Source organism: Musca domestica, unplaced genomic scaffold (assembly GCF_030504385.1).
Source record: "Musca domestica strain aabys unplaced genomic scaffold, Musca_domestica.polishedcontigs.V.1.1 5, whole genome shotgun sequence".
Lineage (NCBI taxonomy): Eukaryota > Metazoa > Arthropoda > Insecta > Diptera > Muscidae > Musca > Musca domestica.
Window position 1 is genome coordinate 1,403,915 of NW_026712346.1, and position 18,182 is coordinate 1,422,096.

Below are 18,182 nucleotides of genomic sequence, written 5' to 3' on the forward strand. Positions count from 1 at the left end.
AAAATTTTTAAGTTTAATTCTTCCTCAGCTCGTGAAATTTCATCGTTTAAGCTTGTTGTTTCCAAAAAAAAATTTGATACTATTATTAATAGTTCATTCTGGCCCGATGACATTTTAGTAAAAAAGTTTGTATTCAGAAAAAAGTGTAATGAACTTAATCCTGTCCGTACTTCTAACGCTATGCAAGATTCAAAAAATTAATAGAATCTGATTCGTTACAAATGTTATACCAAAATGTCAGAGGTCGTAACTCAAAACTTCGTCAAACTTATTTAAAATATTTTGGTTCCGTTTATAAAGTCTTTATATTTACTGAAACTTGGCTTAAACCTGAAATCTACGACACGGAAATCTTTTCTGACCGATTTGAAGTTTATAGAAATGATGGAGTAAATAGAACCGGTGGAGGAGTTCTAATAGCTGTACATAATTCCATTACGTCTGAAATAGTTGTCACTGAAGATCTTAATATAGAATTTATATGTGTTAAACTACTATATCGCGGTAAATATATTGCTTTAACTTGTTCCTACATTCCTCCGAATTCAGACTTTGAAATATACATTAAGCACGCAAAGCTTCTGAAATATGTTTCATGTTTAAAGTCAGAAAATTTTGATCGTAATTGTCTTGCCGATTTCAACTTACCAAGTATATCGTGGATCCCTAAAGAAAATTCCACAGACTATATTCCTGTATCGTCTGCAGACTCAGCTAGTAGAATGGACGAATTCTGGGAAGCTATATTTGACCAAGGACTTTTCCAAATAAATAATGTTTGTAATGTCAAGAATGGAATTTCATTATGTACATGTGCACCGTTTGTCGAACCGGAGGATAATTATCACCCAACCCTCAAGTTAACTCTTGATCTTAAACTCAAATAACATCCAAACCTCTAAATAAAAAAATCCTTTAATTTTTTTTTAAATTAACATAGGTATGTTATGTACTACTCTTTCCAATACAATCTGACGTCTTGAAGGTGGTATTGATTATTGCATTTCCGATAAAATAACAGTCGCTCGTTCAAATTACACGCCAAATGGAGGCTCGCCATGGTTTACTCCATATTTAAGACGTTTACGTAATAACAAAAGTAATCTTTTTAAGAAATTTAAAAAATTTAACTCATCCATAAACTATTGCAATTACTCAAAAGCTCGAAATAAGTATAATACAGAAAATTTTAGATGTTATTCGGCATATCTACAAAGAATTAGAAATAGTTTTCAACACAACCCAAAAAACTTTTATAATTTCATGAATTCGAAAAGAAAAGTTCATGAATTCCCTAGCTGTATGAAATTCGGCAGAACATGATTCTGATATTGCAAACATGTTCGCAGATTTTTTTCAGAATAGCTATTCAACATTTACATCCACTAGCAGTTACATCTTTAACATTAATAGACTGAATTTTTTGCCCCAAATTTTGCTTACGGGAGAAAAGGTTTTAAATTGTTAAAAAACTTTAAAAAGTTCAATCTCCCCAGGACCAGACGGAGTACCGGCAAACGTTCTTAAATTATGTGCAATTGAATTATACATACCACTTACGAAATTATTTAATTATATAATAATCTTTAGGCTACTTTCCTTATTTTTGAAGATCTAGTTGTATAATTCCACTCCATAAAACTGGTAGTCGTTGCAATATTGAAAATTATAGGAGTATTGCTAAGCTTAGCGCAATACCTAAACTTTTTGAATTTTTTGTTTCGCGTAGGTTAACACACTTTGTGGCACCAATTTTTTCACCGTGTCAACACGGTTTCATCAGAGGTAGGTCAACTTTGACTAATCTTATAGAATTAACGTACTATGTTATAATAATGGCTTTGCTAATAAATTTCAAACTGATGTAATTTATACCGATTTTAGTAAAGCTTTTGACACTGTCGTACATAGTTTATTACTCCACAAGCTTGATATAATGGGTTTCCCTACATTATTGTTAGACTGGATTTCATCATACCTTGAAAACCGTACTCAAATTGTGTCTTTCATAAATACCATTTCAAAAAATATTCTAGCCCATTCTGGTGTTCCCTAGGGAATGATCTTCCGTCAGTTGTAAGGTTTTCCAAAATTCTAATGTTTGCAGATGATGTTAAGCTGTTCATTAATCTCGATTCTCTCAGTAGCTCGTTACACTTACAACATGATCTACATTCCATTGTAAATTGGTGTGGTATAAATGGCATGTCACTAAATCTTAAAAAATGCAAAAAATTATCATTATTCAGATCTAGACATATTCTATCTGATTACTTCGTAGGTTCATACAAATTGGAGAATGTAGACTCATTTATTGATCTTGGTGTTATTTTGGACAATAAACATCGTTTTAACTTACACATTGAATCTAGCGTTAATAAAGCAATGTCTCTTCTAGGTTTCATTAAGCACTGGTTTAAAGAGTTTGAAGACCCTTACGTAACTAAACGCTTGCTTACTAGTCTAGCTCGACCTACATTAGAGTATGGTTGCGTGCTGTGGAGTCCATTTTATAAATGTTACTCTAATTCAATAGAAACAGTTCAAATACAATTCATTATATTCGCTCTCAAAGGTCTGCCCTGGAATCCGGCTGAAGCACTCCCCCCTGTGAAAACGATTAAAACTTATAGATCTTCCATCGTTAGAAAGAAGGCGTTTAATGCTTAGAGCAATATTTTAAATACGACTTTTGCGTGGTCAAATTGATTCACAATTTTTTAATTAGCGAAATAAAGTTAAATGTTCCGTCTAGAATAACTCGTAATTATAAACCGCTAAATCATTCCTTGGCGAGATCTAACTACGAACTAAGCAACCCCCTTTATGTGACATATATTACGACCTCTATAATAATTTATCACTATCTGAACCTTTGCATGCAATAAAAAAATTAATTCTTAATTTGCAATAATAGTAACAAGAGCTGCCATATTTGTATTTTTGCTTGTTGTTGTGTGATTTGTAATACTAATCCTTTTCCTAATACCGGCTGATGTTTTACTGTAGCTGGTGTTTCCCTTCAATACTAACCCTCCATGGTGCGGGCTATGGGGTGTTCACGCTCCCTACGTATTGGGAGGTGGCGCCCTTGGTCGGCAGGAGCGGATAAGAGTGGCTTTGGGACCGAATGAAAAAAAGGGCATTTGTTAAAGAATTTGTCGACAGAACAGATAACTTATCTCATCTCCCTCAGAGGTCAGCATCGATTTCAAAAAACTAAATAACTTTTTATTAATCTGTTATCAAAATGTGCGGAAAAAAATACAAAGCTGTCCCGATTATATATTGACAGTTTTGGTCGAATATCACATCATTGCATTCTCAGAAACGCGGCTCAAGTTATCAATTCTTAATAGTGAGATCTTTTGTGATAAATACCAATTTTGTTGTTAATGGTCAGGCTCAATCCCTTTATTGTTGTTTTTATAAAAACAACAATAATATCGTACTTTTAAAAAAGGTGATGGTGTTCTCATAGCGATCAGATCTTACTATTGTGCCAATAAAGTTAAACTAAGAAATGTTGATGACATAGAATTTGTTGGAATTTATATTGAATTGGGCAAATCCAAATTATTTGTTACTTGTTCAGATATACCCCCATCAGCAAATTCAGATATATATGACCGTCATTTAGCAGCAATTCGTTCTGTATCTAGAAAAATTAATGACAATGACCGTATGTTAGTTCTTGTTGACTTCAATATGCCCTATGTTTCTTGACTTTAACTTACGGACTCCGAAACCTTAGCTCCCCTAACATCTAACGCGAACTCTAATCAACACACATTTGAAGTTGTTAGTTCTTTTTCCGATCTCAATCTTTATCAATTAAATAATATAACTAATGCTTATAATAAAATACTAGATCTTGCATATGTTAACACTACGTAATATTTCGATTTATTTAGAATCTTACCAGTATCGATTCCCGAAGATAATCATCACCCTACTTTCAGCATATCTATGTCTTATAGCACAATGAATCGTACAAATTCATATGATTCTAAGCCCCCTAAAACTTTTCTAAACTACAAAAACGAATTTTGATAGTTAAATTCACTACTGTCTTCCGTAGATTGGGTCTCCCTATGGGCTTCCAAAAATTATATTGAATATGAACTTAGCATCGAGAAATTTTATGAAACGTTAAATATATAAGTCACCATGTATAACATGTGAGTTGATGAGCTTGAAGAACTTGAAGAATAAGCTTTTCCGTAAATTTAAATAATCGGGATCTGACTTTGACTACGCTAGTTACTCTATTTCAAGGTCTAAGAGTCTCGTAGATTTTATAAAGACTACCTTGATAAAATTAAAAATAAGATAATGCCAAAAAGAAAGACTTCAACCAAACTTAATGTTTTAAAATTCAGAAACAAAGATTATGTTAATGATAGCTAGATAGCTCAATGCTTTGCAAGTTTCTTTTCCTCAGTCTATTCAAACAAACGTTCTCAATCAATTGATCACCATCCATATGACTTGCGTCAACTTGATTAAGTAAATATTTCACATTTTCTTTATGCAGATATATCTGATGGCTTGCACAGTTTAAATCCAATTAAGAGATTAAGTGTAATTCCAAAGCTATTCGAAAAATTAATAACTAATATAATTTCACTCGACTCAACTTTATGAGCCCATTATATGTCCTAACCAACATTGCTTTCGGGCGGGTTTGTCGACTATCACAAATCTTACCCAATTTACCTCCACTGATACAATCTATACAGATTTTAGTAAAGCGTGTCAATCAACAACTTTTACTTTATAAATTAATTCATATAGGCTTCAGTAATAAATTACTGTCGTGGATAGCATCCTATTTTATTGATAGGACAAATTAGTTTTATTTGAGAATTGTCAATCTAGCTCTTTTAAAATACCACCGGGCGTTCCTCAAGGAAGTCATCTTGGACCAGTCCTTTTTCCCTTATTTGTAGAAGGTTTGCCGACTTCAATAAAATATTCCCAGTTGATGTAAAGATATTCTTAAAACACACAACAGATTTCACTTTCTTCCGATGTTTGCTAAAAGTTTTCAAATTATCCGCGGTTTTATCGCGCTGGTAGGCTCTAAACGCTTAATCCTGAAGAGATCGAGCAAAAGTAATGTGATTCGCATTGATCCAATCATCATCACAACGAATTTTCCACCGAACTACAGGTACAAACTGAAATAAATCGAAAATAAGAGACGATGTAACTGAACTACATACAAGAGATCTAAATCAAACGCAGATAAATATGAACAAGTTAAAAACCAGTAAGTTCGGACGGGCCGACATTTGAATACCATCCACCAACTAATTTGAAAATTTTCAAAAAATAAAATCCTAAAAACATTCTGTTAAAATTTTAAAAATACCAAATATAGCCCTTATATTGGATCTATACGACGTGGGCCTACATAGGCATTGTTTGTCATAAGCCATTACCATATTCAAATTCGAAACTTGAAATAAACGGTAGCTAAAACTATCAAAATATCGTATATAGGGAGGTACCGTTATATCGGAGCTGTGCGAATACATGGACCTGCATAGACAATTTTCTCTCACAGGCTGCAGCATCCATTACTTCAAATATCACATCTCAAACAATTTCGGTGGGTATTGTACCTAAAATCATCAAAATACCCATATAGGGAGGTACTGATAAAGGTTACTTCATGTTTGAAAAATATACACTTATCGGGATGCAACTTCAGATTATATTTTCTGCACGTCGTGAAGACATCCCGCAGATTTTGAATCATATGAACATCCAATTACAATGAGATCATCCATATACAGGAATGCCTGTTCAGACGTAAGACCAGAAAATTTGGGATTAAGTTGGGTACGTTTGAGATTACCGAACTACGAGGACGGAATTCCAAATGTATTGATTTGCGATAATCTATTGATGTTTTGCCATTAGTAGGCAACGTTTGGGTTGCTTTTGGTTGTTGGTCCGTTCAGACACTGGACCCCGTCTTGCGCCAACATCACAGTGGTAGTTGTAGCGAAACAAGCTAACGAACATGAGTGTTTAATTAACTTACACGCTTTAGGCTCCATTCTTTACCGTTTTGTTACTTGAAAATTGTATTATTATAATTGTTGTTGATATATAATTTCATTAGTTGTTTTTTTTTAGATCCGTTGCTTTCTGCATCATTCACTTGTTTCTTTGTCTTTTTTTAACAAAACCGAGCCCTTTTTCTTTCTCTTTTCTATTTATAATTTACGAGCTGCAACTACAATGGGAGTAGCAGTCAAGTGTGGAACTGCCGAGGTAGATGTGCTTAATGTATATATCCCACCGATTAATAGCTGTGAACCGCGTTATTTGTCATATATTATTAGCCCATTGTTGGTAGGCAATAACGGACCGAAGTATACATAGCGGACCGAAGTATTCCATCTTCATTCATACTTCATCTAATACAGATAAAAATATTGGTATGTGTAAAATTGGAAGGAAATCGAACATTTATATCCACTTGTATGCAAAATCATAAATTCCGATAACTTACATATTCATATCAGATTTCTGGCTAAGACAAATGTTTAGATATACAAAGTTGTAAAGAATCGCTGAATTGTTTCGCAAGTTACGGCAGATAAAAGTATTGAAAATTGTGATTCTTTGTGGGTTAGATACAAGAAGGGGTTCGCAGATATATATTATCTTCACAATAGATCTTGTGTTAACAAAAACATTTGGATGTATGAAATTTGAAGAGTTGGATGCTTATTGTACTTTCTTTGAGCGTTTGGTTTTTTTAAAGTCTTGAACCCTATGTGAAGGAGTTACCATCAGAAATTGTCCGATCAGTACCATCTTTATAACAGATCTTGTATTGATGGGAATAGAATCGAATGTTAATTTCGCGTTTTATGAACTTTATGGATACTCAAAATGTTGACCCTATGTGGGGGAGGTACTAGAAGGAATGGACCGATATATCCCAATTTCACACCAGAACCTGTCTTAACTAAAATATTGTGATGTGTGTAATTGGATGAGAACCGAATGCTTATTTCGGATTTTATGATCGTTTTGGTTATTCAAAACTTTGACCCTTTGTGTGGGAGGTACCAGATGGAATGGTCCGATTTCTACCATCTTTATAACAGTGTTGTGTTGATAGAAATATTGAGATGTGTCAAGTCTGAACGGAATCGGATTTTAATTTCATATTTGATGAGCTTCATGGATATGCAAAATGTTGACCCTTTGTGGGGGAGGTGCCAGGAGTGGACCGATATATTCCATCTTCACACCAGACCTTGGGTTAATAAAAATATTGTTAAGTATGTTGTTTGAAGTCAATCGAACTCTTACATCACATTTTATAAGCGTTATAATTATTCTAAATTTTGACCCTTTGTGGAGGAGGTACTTGATGGAGTGGACCTATATCGGAAATTATTCTTTCTCTTTCTGTGCAAAAAATTAAATTCTTTGAAAATGTTGTTCAAGGAGGCCTAGGATCTAAATCCGTTATTTCGATGAGGCACGTTTGGGCCGAATCAAATGATATATACCCTCTGTAGCCATATGGCTGAGGGTATAATGAATGCCGTCCTCGGAGTCCACCATCCATCCATTGCAGCCGAAGATCGTCAGCTGCCTAGACAAACCTGGGTAGTTTTGGCGCAATTACGTTCAGGATGGTGTAGTCTCTCAATTTGTATTGGGAACGAATTGATGAAGATGTGCATGACGCCTGCCCGGCGTGTGATACAGGCACGCACAAAACGCTACACCTCTTTATTTGCACAGCCAAACCTACCCAACTCACTCCAGAACATCTCTGGATACAGCCCATCAAAGTAGCCGAATTTCTAAACCTGGAGCTGGAACCAGATTAGCAGAACGCAAACACTTGCATGTACTACTGCTACAACAACAGCTATCTGCGATAAATTGAAAAGTAGAAACAAAATCCTCATGACTCCAATGGACCATTTACATGAGGAGACAAGTCTTCTTCTCTTACGTCAGCATAATCATGCTTTTGTTGCAGTGTCTGTTAGGGTGTTACCGTCTGAGTCACCCCAACCATGTGTGTCAGGAAAGCATGATGTAAAGAGAGAGAGAAAGGTGCAGAACGTTTGCCCATTGTGCGATTCAGGCCCACACAACATGCTGCATCTTTTATTTGTCCTGCCAAACCGATTCAACTCATTCCAGAGGATCTGTGGCTACAGTCCATAAGGTAAGCAGACTTTCTAAACCTGGACATTTAAGCGGAACCATGCTAGCAGTCTATAAGAAACTAACACATACGGCTAACAGTTGCAATAAAAATATTGCTGTATTACATAAACTGGAAAACAAATATGTTATAGAGTTCCCACATCGAAAACATAGCAATATTTTTACATTTTGCGTTTTTAAATCCTTTTCGGCAAAACAAAACAATAAAAATCGTTGATGATGCATTTTTTACAACAACAATACCAATATCAATGAACAAAACATCGACTTCCATTCAGTCTTTGGTGTTTATATAGGTTTACGTTTTTCGATAGCCCCCATATGTCCATTTCCTTTCCACTTACCCCTCTCTAATATAAACAAAAATATTTCAATTCCTTTGTTGACTTAAAATGTTTATTGGAAATTAGTTCAAATTTTTCACTTCCGAAGGACTTGATATGTTTATTGAAAATTAGTTAAAATTTTTCACTTCCGCAGGACTTGATATCTATCACCAATTTTTCCATTCTACTAAAAACCCCAGAAAAGTTAATTGAGTTTACCTCCGATCTAATAGAGTGAATTGATCTTATGCTTAACGGCGGAATAATCAACTCACGCAATGAAGAAAGCTCCATTATTAGATCAGAAACAAAATTGGTTGCAAACGTTGACAACGTGATTTTAGTGATTGGCAAAGAATTCTTGAAAGAATCTCAGAACTTATGAAAGAAGCTTTTGTTAAACTGTGAAGGAGGCACATAAAAGGTGTCCCAACAAGAACACAATTTTCACATTTTAAATAAAACACAGATATTTGAAAAATATTGGAACTTTATTATATAGTAAAGTAGGCAAAATGAGGTTTGGTGTGGAACAATATATCGTGCAGATGGCCGCTGTCAATTGTTCGGAACTACAAAACTATAAAGGTTAGATACATACTAGTGAAGAAAATCTCTATTTCACCGGAACTGCACGTTTTTAGAAAGGCAAGGGGTGTAGGCTACAATGTAGTACGTAAACATTAGTACCCATAATGGGTCCATTTTCGACTTTTTAGGGGTTTTCAAAAAAACTCCCATACAAAAAGGCTTTTTTCATTACTCCGGAACCGGTTCAATGAAGACCACCTGTTGCATATATATTTCCATAAACTTTCAACTGATACCCTTTTAAATTTCGGGTTTTTTCCTCATGAAAATATTACTTTGTCGTAATCAGGTTAAAGATGCCTACATGTGATGAAAATTTCAGGTCAATCCGACATAGCCCCTAAACACAACTTGCTCCAATACCTATCTGAGCATGACACAAAGTCAACTTGTGTTATAAGGCGACCACAAATAGAATAACATCAATGCGTTTATCTATATTTAAAACAAGGCATTTTGAATTCCATCAGTTTTCTAAGACCTACCTGTAGATTTTTTTTCAAATCAACCGGTATCTTGCTGGTATACTCAACCTAAGCCAACATGTTTATATCACTTCGTGTTACTTTCGTTAAGCCAATCTATATTAAATGAGAAAAAATAATTGGCATAAGAATCGAAAAACATACAAATCTGTATCACTTACCTTGGCCGGGCTGTGTTGTTATCGAGTTTATTCTTAGTTTTTTTTTGACGATTATTGATATAACATTTAATATCTCTTATATCTACGCTCTTTAAAAAACACTGAATGTAGAAAACACTACCTTATTTTTTTAATAACTTAATCCTGAAAAGCTTTTCACTTGAAACATTTGGCCGCACCAATCCAAACGAAAAGAGAATAACAAAAGAGTTTTGCGAAGTCGAAACAAAATAAATTGGATTATACTTGTAAGTTCCACAAGAGATATAATAACGTTTTTATAAATAAACGTCTAGTTATTACAATTTTGTATATACATATCAAATGAACTATTTACGTCATTTTACATAAATAGTGCCGTCCGTACGTTGCTATTGACATTACGAATTTCTTAATTTAGCTCTTTAGTGAAAACGTACGAGCATTGACAATTTGTAAGTAATGTCGTAGTTTCATGGTAGAAGAATGCAGGTAGATGCATCAACGGTTGGTAACATTGATATGTTAAAAATTTTTAATCTTTTTTTGTCAAAAATGAGTAGATTTTTATATGTGTTCTTATACGATATGCATTTTTCATAAGATTTTACAAATTTCAATTTCATTGAAAATTTATAATTTTTAAATTGGTTTGACAGTTCATTGCCCCAGTAGCTGTCTTGCTGCGACTACTGTAATCTTCTACCACGGTATAAACTGTATTGTGTTTGATTCACCCATGTTGCCATACCTTCCGTACGACAACGTATCATACTGCTTGATACATTTGTCCAAGTTGGCATTCCTTCCGTATCCAACTAACACTGCCTTTACACGGTGACATTTTTTAACCATGCCATTTTTGTTTGTTGGTAAAAGGTGTAGAGAGACAAGGATAGAAGAAAAAATGGCACGATGAGCCACCGCACAGGGTTATATGCCATTTTCTTTGCATTTCTCTTTTTGCTTCTTCCGAATTTTTAATGATTTTGACATTTCATATCGCTTCTTTATTGTAATTTTTGATGCGTTTCTTTTATTGTGATGTTTTTAGTGATTGAATTATATGAAAATTAATTGGAAGTATCAAAAAGTAAATAAAGAAAGTTAAAATAAAAGTTAATAATGCAATATTTAACACCTCAATAACTTTTTCCATCATTTCTTCTTTAGATTCACACATTTAATTTTAAATCACTTCTTTATAAATATCTGTTACAAACAATTAGCTCTATACGAAATACTGAATAAAATAAAATGTCAGAAAAATGCCAAGCACTATTATCGTAAAATGCCACTGTGCAAAGGCGCGAAGATTTACGCAGAAATTTTAAAAGAGAATTGATAAAAATGCCAGCTAAAAATTGCACCGTGTAAAGGCGGTGTAATAGTATATTTTTACTCAAGTCACAATACCATCGTATGTTACTTTACACACTCACTTTATTGAGGTGTGTTGTCCGCACTACTCCGAGATATTAAGCATGAATTATGCTTACTAAGCGTTTTCCGCGCTCACTTTATTTTTCATTTAGCTTAAGTTAATTTTTGTAAGATAATATTAGTTCAGTTCTAATTTGAATAAAGTAAGGTGAAATCGCATTTAGCGGCTTCCCCAATAAACCCAAAAGAGTTTTAATTTCATGGCGATCCTGCAAAAAAAAAACTAAAATTTATAAAAGTGGTGCACCATGTATAATGTGATTTTGGATAATCTATATATATTAAACACTTAAACTATGGGCCGACAATACGGACCGGGCGAGCTCGTAAATTATAAATAGAAAAGAGAAAGAAAAAGGCATCGAATTTGTTAAAAAAAGACAAAGAAACAAGTGAATGATACAGAAAGCAACGGCTCTAAAAAAAAAACAACTAATGAAATTTTATGTCAACACAATTATAAAATACAATTTTCAAGTAACAAAACAGTAAAGAATGGCGCCTAAAGCGTGTAAATTAATTAAACATACATGTTCGTTAGCTTGTTTCGCTACAACTGCCACTGTGATGTTGGCGCAACGAAAACCAATGCAAACGTTGCCTACTAATGGCAAAACATCAATACATTATCGCAAATCAATTCATTTGGAATTCCGTCTTAATTCCGTCTTAATCGCAAAGATTCCTGGCTACAGCTCAACGAAGTAGCGGAACTTTTAAACTTGGAGTTAGAGCCGGAACCGCAATAACAGAACCAATCCTTACAACAATATCAGCAGCTGCATCAGTCATCTATTGTATCAGCGGATTAATTTTCATCCAGTTAAACACCACTTGAGGAGATTCCAATCTTACTTTTATGTATGTAATGTATGTATGTATTTATTAATGCATCTTTATATGTATGTATTTAACTGTAGTAAAAAACAACATTTATGTATTAACCCCCTATGCGCTTTGCTACACCTTTTGACTTTATATTCATAAAATGTTATATACGAAAATTTTGTGGATTTTAAAATTTTATTAAAAAAGACAAGAAATAAATATTTTTAAGAGAAATTCTCTCTTATAGTTTCACTCACATCTTAAATGATATTTATTGTTTCCATTCTATTAATGTTCTCTTTATAACGGAAAACTTATCCGATTATAGTTCTATACAGAAACAATGCCCTCCGGGCGATCGTAGTGAACAAGTATTGAAAAGGCAAAAAATAAAATTTTGCTGATTTTGCAAAAAAAAAAAAAACGTTGAACTGACTTATGTACTGAATTCTCAGACATTTTTTCAATGGAAACCGATAAAATCTCAACTAATAATTTTTATAAATAACAGTTCCGAGTAATGGATGATACCCCTATTTATATAAAAAATTATAAAATTCCACATATTCAAAAACAGGAAATCAAAGCTCAGGTTGACAAAGTAATACAAGATGATATTATAGAGCCATCATTTTCATGTTACAACAGTCCGGTATTATTAGTCCCAAAGAAATCCCTTGCAGGTAACTAAGCAAAGAGATGGCGAATAGTTGTAGACTACAGACAAATTAATAAAAGGTTAATAGCGGACAAATATCCCTTACCAAGAATCGAAGATATTCTAGACCAACTAGGTCGAGCAAAATGTTTTTCCTGTCTGGACCTAATGTCTGGATTTCATCAAATAGAATTAAAAGAGGAGTCTAGGGATATAACTTCATTCTCCACGAATGAGGGATCATTTCGCTTTAAACGTCTCCCTCATGGAATCAAGGTTGGATGCTCAGAAAAACATATGATTCAAAATCTGCGGGATGTCTTCACTTCGTGCAGAAAATATAAACTGAAGCTGATAAGTGTATATTTTCCAGACATGAAGTAAACTTTTTGGGTCATAAATGCACTGACAAGGGAATTCTTCCCGATAACTCAAAATATGAAACCATCGAAACATATCCTACCCCAAAAAGCGCGGACGAAACTAAAAGGTTTGTTGCCTTTTGTAATTACTACAGAAGATATATACAGAATTTTGCAGAATACTCCCTGCCATTAACAAAACTAACTAGGAAAAATGCAAAGTTTGTTTGGAGTGCCAAAAATGCTTTGAGTATTTAAATAATTCACTTTTAACCCCAAGAATACTCCAGTACCCCGATTTCAATAAACAATTTTGCATTACTTCCGATGAAAGTAAATATGCATGCGGTGCCATTCTAAGCCAAGAGGATAAGGGTGTACAATTACCCGTGGCATATGCATCAAGATCCTTTACCAAAGGTGAAAGTAACAAATCTGTAATTGAACAAGAACTCGCAGCAGTACATTGGGCAATAAAATACTTCAGACCTTACACATATGGTATAAAATTTTTGGTGAGAAGTGATCACCGTCCATTGACCTACTTGTTCTCTTTGAAGAATCCATCTTCAAAAGTAACCCGGATGAGATTGGATCTCGAAGAATATGACATTGAAATACAGTACATAAAAGGAAAGGACAACTGTGGAGCCGATGCCCTCTCCAGAATTGATTTTGACAATATTAAGTATATAAAGAGACTATATATGGTAACAACGTGTTCTAAATCAAAGAAAGACCAAACACAAAAACTAAAAAAATTAACAAGCGTGTTAGACATTCCTGGGGTCTACGAACCACTAAATGCGAAGGAGGTATAGAAAAGTGTTCGCCTAAAGAATTCCCTCTCTGGTACAATTCCAAAGTGTACCCTTAAATATGAGAGAAAAACTTTAGAAAATGTAAAGATTGATGACCTTATTGCTAATGGAAGCTTTGATCTAAGTCAATTCATTCCTAGGTTGGAGAAAATAACCAGTAATAAGGGAATATTCAAATTGCAACTCTCATTAAATGAGTTATTTAACGCCAAAATTAGAGAGAATATCTGCTGACGAGCAGAAAAGAAAACTCCTACAAACGTATCATAATGACCCATTATACGAAGGTCACCCTGGCATCAAAAGAATGTCAGAAAGGCTCCGCACTAAATATCGTTGGAAAGGAATGTCTAAAGACATCAAAAACTATGTTAAAAATTGCAGTAAATGCCAATAGAACAAGTACCTTAAGAGGACGAAAGAACCCAGCAAGTCCCTTTGATATTCTCGTTATTGATACAATAGGTCCGTTTATTCAGTGAAACAGCGGTAACGAATACGCTGTGACAATAATATGTGATCTCACCAAGTACCTGGTAACTATACCAGTACCCGATAAAACGGCAAAAACTATAGCTACGGCAATATTTGAAAACTTTGTACATACATATGGATCAATGAGAAAAGTTTTAACTGACAGAGGAACTGAGAATAAAAACCAGACCCTCCAGGAACTTTTTAAAATGTTGGATGTGAAACATGCCCCTCGACAGCATACCACCATCAAACAGTTGGATCCATAGAAAGGTCATATAGGACATTTAATAAATATATTCGTTCTTATGTGTCATTGGAACGAACGGATTTGGGCAACTGGCTTAAATATTTTACATACTGTTTTAATACTACTTCATTAACTGTCCATGGTTATTGTCCGTATGAATTGGGTTTCGGCAAAATTCCGACTACCATTGATTCTCTTGACCTAAGCACTGTAGATCCACTTTATAATGTTGACTCTTATGAAAAAGAAGTGAAGTACAGACTCCAAATGGCAAGACACCGAGCAGCCAAAATGATTACTCAATCAAAATTCTCCAATAAATTACAATATGACAAAACGGACAATTATTTACACGTACAAATTGGAGATTTAGTACTAGTAGAGAATAATGGCGGCCATAAATTGGAACAATTATTCAAAGGCCCCTACTCTGTCGAAATATATCGATTCTAATGGGAATTGCTCACTGTCATTGTCGGACAGAAAAAGTATTGAAATACATAAAAACTGTTTAAAATTGTTCAATGCATTAAGCAATAACTTGAATAAAGAACAAAAATATTAAAAATACTATTTTTTTAACTGCCTCTTAAATATAACTCTGCCTCTAAAATATACGTACGTATAAATTTAGCATATACATACAATAAATTATAATACTTACATAAAACATAGATAACTGGCTAGTACCTATGAAAATATAATAATATAATATATAGTAATAATATATATAAACATACTTTGATCTAAATCCACTTTAGAGCATTTAACTTTTCAATTCGACTTAGTAAACTAATATATAAGAATACATCTATTAAATAATAAGAAATAGGTATTTATGTAAAAAAAATGAAAAAAACATATTAAATCACTTAAAGTAAAATTTAAGCCAGACAACACAATTATATATATTTACATAAAACACTATTTGATTTTTACTAACCATAAATTATATTTTAAAAATATCGCTTAAGTCAAAAAAATCTATTTTTCGTTATTCTCATATAATATTGTGAACGTATTTAACAAGTAACGTTAAATATATTTGTAAGCATTAGTCTCTATACAAAAGGAAAAATATGAGTAATTTGTAAACATTAAACTAAATTTTAAAAATAATCAGAACTAACTAACTTTAAATGAAGCCAGCACTGACTGTTAATTGTAAATTTATATGAATAAAATTCATGAATTATAAAATTTAATGAATTAAATTCAACTAAGAATAATCAATTTAAACCGTTGATTATTCTTTGTTAAAAAGGGAGGCATATCTTCTGTTTCCAACTAATAGTATGCTTTTACTCATGTTACAATACCTTCAGTATGTAACTTTACACACTCACTTTATTGAGGTGTGTTGTCCGCACTACTCCGAGATAGTAAGCATGCATTGTCCTTACTAAGCGTTTCCCACGCTCACTTTATTTTTCATTTAGCTTAAGTTAATTTTTGTAAGATAATATTAGTTCAGTTTTAATTTGAATAAAGTAAGGTGAAATCGCATTTAGCGGCTTCCCCAATAAACCCAAAAGAGTTTTCATTTCAAAACCATGGTAATGAACTGTGTAACCCATGGTATAATTATTACAGGTAGCATCAAGCCTCAGCTGATTTGACTCTATAGTAATACTATTGTCAAACTCGATATAACGTTTTGTGATTAAATTCCATTTCTTGATATACAATAGGTATACACTTTTTTATATAAAATTTCACTGCTGGACAATGTGAACCTATTTTTTTCCTAATAATAGAAAAAATCTCCTTTGTACTTAACAAAACGCCAACGGCGATGGTGCGCTTAAGGAACAACGACATAACATTATATAATCTAGTAGTATATTTTATGTTTCCTAAAATTGCAAAATGTAGAATGCTTCATTTATGTTTGCAGTTAGGTTTCAATTTGAACGGGTTGTTGCCATGATCGTATCATACTACAAAAAGCAAAAAGGAATATTAGGGAGGCTTTCATATATATTAAATAACAAATACTTACCTCAAAACACTAAACCACTTCTATATAAAGTAGTGGTTCACTATATCTCCAATTGTGGCCAATGAATTAGAAGTCTTCAAAAGAAAAGTTTTAAAGAAATGTGTTCATAAACACTATATAAATGAGGAAAAAACATTCGAACACTTACATTTACAATACAGCTGGTATTGTCCCTCTGTGTAAATACGCTCAAAATCTTCAATCAAAATTTGTTGAGAAACTTGAACATCACGAAAATCACCTTATACACGAAAACTATCATTCAGAAAACAGCATATATTTGAGAGATACTTCTTCCTATCCCCGGTTGGAATTGCAAATGAATCCCCCGCTATAGATTCGTAAAGCTACAATCAACCAATTAACATTCTATATCAATTAAATACTTACCATATTGTTGCTCCACTGAGCACTCGATTAATTTACATTAAATGCTCACCAGCGATATTTTGATATTTTTTTAACTTTTAACTGGAACGAATCTATCAATTTCTCGTTGTTATTCAGTTTTTAATCTTTGTTCTTATCCTAATATTTATTACCATTCAGACATCATCGCCCTGTTCGTAATTGCTGAGACCGCGAGTAAGTCTCATTCTCTTTGCATTGCTCTCTTTTGTTTTTTATTAACATTATACCTCATCCCGTTCGCACGTAGCATATCGATACACAATCATTCTAAGTTAGAACAAGGCAATAGTAGTTCTATGATTATATGTTAATCACTCACATTAAATGTCAACATTATCAAAGATAAGAAGAAGACTCAATAAGAAGAAGACTCAATACAAAGTAAATTTTACAGTGACGAAGAGTTTTCTTGACCAGTGACTTTAATCCAAATATCGATAACTCGGACCTTATTATTCGAGTCATCAACTGATTTGCACCATGCAAAGTAAGTTTATGAACAAAGTCCACCAACAACTGGTTAAAAATTGCTCCATGTGGCAAAATTGTACGAATCTTCCATTGGTCTAAGGTCAAAAGTGAAATTGTTGATGAAATTCGTGTATTTTTCTTCAATGCTTCATATTCGATCTTATAGAAGAACCTCTGAGTCTGTATTATGCTTGCTCGTTTTCCATCTTGAATTTTGGCAGCTGTAAGCTCGGTTGACGTCATCCTAAGTTGTCTGTTTGATCCAGTGTTTTTCCTGAACCTCAAAGCATATGCGTATGAACGATAAACTTCGGCTAACGATTAGAAATTCTTTAGAGGGTCATCTTTTTCCTCAAACAGCGTAAGAGTTTTGACTGCTTTTGCCTCTAAATTAGTATCGCTTTCAATTGGATTTGATGGCCAACGGTCCTTGGGCAATGTGAGTCAGTGTGGTCCATGGCACCAGAGTTGTTGACTATGCAATTCGAGAGGTGAACATCCTCGGCTGGCTATATCAGCTGGATTGTTTTCAGAGTCACTGTGCCTACAGTTCTCTTGACCCACGCCCTCAGAAATCTCCAAAACTCTGTTTCCCACAAATGTGCTCCAATGACAAGGTGGCTTTTTTAATCAAGCCAACACAATCCTGGAATCTGCCCAAAACTGAGTCGTATAGTGAGAAACTTGTAGATTATTATTT

General features: G+C 33.6%; 1 protein-coding gene and 1 long non-coding RNA gene across 4 annotated transcripts in view; both read right to left on the reverse strand.

The window, feature by feature from the left end:
- LOC101890066 (E3 ubiquitin-protein ligase MIB2-like) overlaps window positions 1–10,168 on the reverse strand; it is a 305,563-nt gene extending 295,395 nt beyond the window's left edge. For 2 of the 3 annotated variants that reach the window (XM_059128314.1, XM_059128313.1), the window contains exons 1-2: window positions 9,784–10,167; window positions 9,623–9,718 (exon numbers count right to left, since the gene is read on the reverse strand). The gene's annotated coding sequence lies outside the window, so the exon portion shown is untranslated. Of the gene's footprint in view, window positions 1–9,622; window positions 9,719–9,783 lie in introns of all 3 variants that reach the window. The other variant, XM_059128312.1, reaches the window with a different exon arrangement.
- Window positions 10,169–15,917: 5,749 nt separating this feature from the next.
- On the reverse strand, window positions 15,918–17,198 carry LOC109613487 (uncharacterized). Its single transcript, XR_002195012.2, has 4 exons — window positions 16,991–17,198; window positions 16,749–16,931; window positions 16,601–16,674; window positions 15,918–16,538 (listed from the first exon to the last, which is right to left on the reverse strand). It is a non-coding gene; the product is annotated as an uncharacterized LOC109613487 (long non-coding RNA).
- Window positions 17,199–18,182: the final 984 nt, after the last annotated feature.